This window comes from Myotis davidii, unplaced genomic scaffold (assembly GCF_000327345.1).
Source record: "Myotis davidii unplaced genomic scaffold, ASM32734v1 scaffold738, whole genome shotgun sequence".
Classification (NCBI taxonomy): domain Eukaryota; kingdom Metazoa; phylum Chordata; class Mammalia; order Chiroptera; family Vespertilionidae; genus Myotis; species Myotis davidii.
The window spans coordinates 1,079,262-1,081,188 of NW_006289824.1; the positions used below are offsets into that span (position 1 = coordinate 1,079,262).

Sequence of the window (1,927 nt, forward strand, 5' to 3'; positions counted from 1 at the left end):
AGCTTAATCATTTTTAACTGTTGATTTAAATTGAGAGATATGCAATTCCTCCTTTCAGTCGAACACTTAGAGGCCATTGCACAGTTATTAATTGGTCTAATTTCAATATTGTTGTGTTTCAGGGAATAAAGAGGCCTGAAGAGTGGAAGAGAGATTGGGGAACAGCAGATTAGTAGAGCTGTCAGAATACATACAACATTTTCCCATTGCATTCGTCCTCCTATAGAGTCATGGCTCATAGAAACTCAAAACAATTACTATAGTAACATCAAAGATCACTTATAACAGATAACCATAACAAATAACGAAATAATAATAATGATGATGAAAAAACAAATAATAATTTTAAAAAACAAGTACTATTTTAAACATTTAAAATATTGAGATAATTACTAGAATGTGATACAGAGAATGAAGTGAGAAAATGCTGTTGGGAAAATGATGCTGATGGACTTGCTCAACAAGGGTTGTCTCAAACCTTTAATTTGTATTAAACACAGTGTCTACAAGGCACAATACAGCAAAGCGCAATAAAATGAAGCATGCCTGTGTAAGAAACCTGAATTTTCTGTAGGCATCAACTAATTCTTGTGGACTGGATGCTCTTATAATTTATTCACATGTGCAAATCTCAATTTGCTTTTGGTGAAACAAAACCAAGCAAATGGAATTCTGTTTGAGTCATACTGGAATCAGTCATTAGGGCTGGTGAAAAGTTCATTTTTGAATCTGGCTGTGTGGGGGAGAGGTGGCCACAGCCCCTGTGGTATGCTTTTGGGTAAGCTTACAATTGTGAATATCTGTGTAATAACCTTAGTTTTCCAAGAAACAGTATTTTCATGAAATTTTGGCATTTCAAGCTATTATATCTTGTCTCTTTCTACAGTGTAGTTTCAATCCCAGAGCTAAGAATGTCATTCTAGATAGTGAGAATTTTATGAGACTTCCTGTATCTTTTTGGAGCAGTTTTAGGAGCTGCCAAAGCAGACAATCCACCCTGTATTTAACCCCCAAAGGGCAGAAAGGTGGAAACATGTTTTATAACACTCAGCTCTTTTTCAGCTGGAGGCATGCTGACTTCCTGGTCTTGTTCCCACAGATAGAGACAAATGGGACGAAGTCTGCTTTTACTCCTGGTCCCAATGCTCCCCCATCTAAGAATCACAAAAAAGTAAACGATCCTGTTGGAAAGAGGCCCTGCTTCTTTCACCAGGTCAGAAGTTTAAAGGGAAATAATTGGATGCCGTCCCTAAACTGAGTATTTGCTTAAGAACAATGTGGCTGGTATTTATAATAAGAAAATAAGGAATTTGTGGAGGAGTTTAAAACATTTAATTAAAAATGAAACTTTTGAAAGTTTGTATTGTTTGTTTTTTTATATCATTCACACATTAGCGTGCAAATAGTAAAATAGTTAAATGAAGTATAAAGCATTTTCACCTTTTATGTGTTTGAAGTATTTAGCATGGACCTCCCTGTTGGCCTCCAAAAGTTACTCTTCAGTTCCAGAAATTAAAGGAAATTAGGCACATGGCGAAGTTAATTCTGTGAAGTATGGATGGAATGGTATGCTCTAAAGCTAACATGCGTTTAAATTTTTGTGAGAAGTTATTCTGCCTCAAGAGTAATAATTTTAGATTTGTTATCATGATAAGAAACAAGTAAAGTCAGGTAGAAATGCTTAATTTATTGGTGCCTCTTCAATAGATTCTACTTGCCTCTGGGGGTTTATTGAATCTTGCACATTGGAGTCCAAATTAGAGTAGACATAGAAACTGCTCACAAAGTTGGATGAGAAAAACTCTTTCATTGGTTTATTTCCATTTAAAAAAAATTCTGAGTAGATTGATTCTTTTTTTTAACCTCTAATAATATTGAGATTTTATTTTTCAAAGCAGTGTAAGGTTTATAGCAAACTAGAGGGAAA

General features: G+C 34.8%; 1 long non-coding RNA gene across 1 annotated transcript in view; it reads left to right on the forward strand.

Moving 5' to 3' along the window:
• LOC107182903 overlaps positions 1–206 on the forward strand; it is a 2,775-nt gene extending 2,569 nt beyond the window's left edge. The window contains exon 3 of the long non-coding RNA XR_001513662.1: positions 123–206. This is a non-coding gene — a long non-coding RNA (uncharacterized LOC107182903). The remainder of the gene's footprint in view (positions 1–122) is intronic.
• The last annotated feature ends 1,721 nt before the right edge of the window (positions 207–1,927 follow it).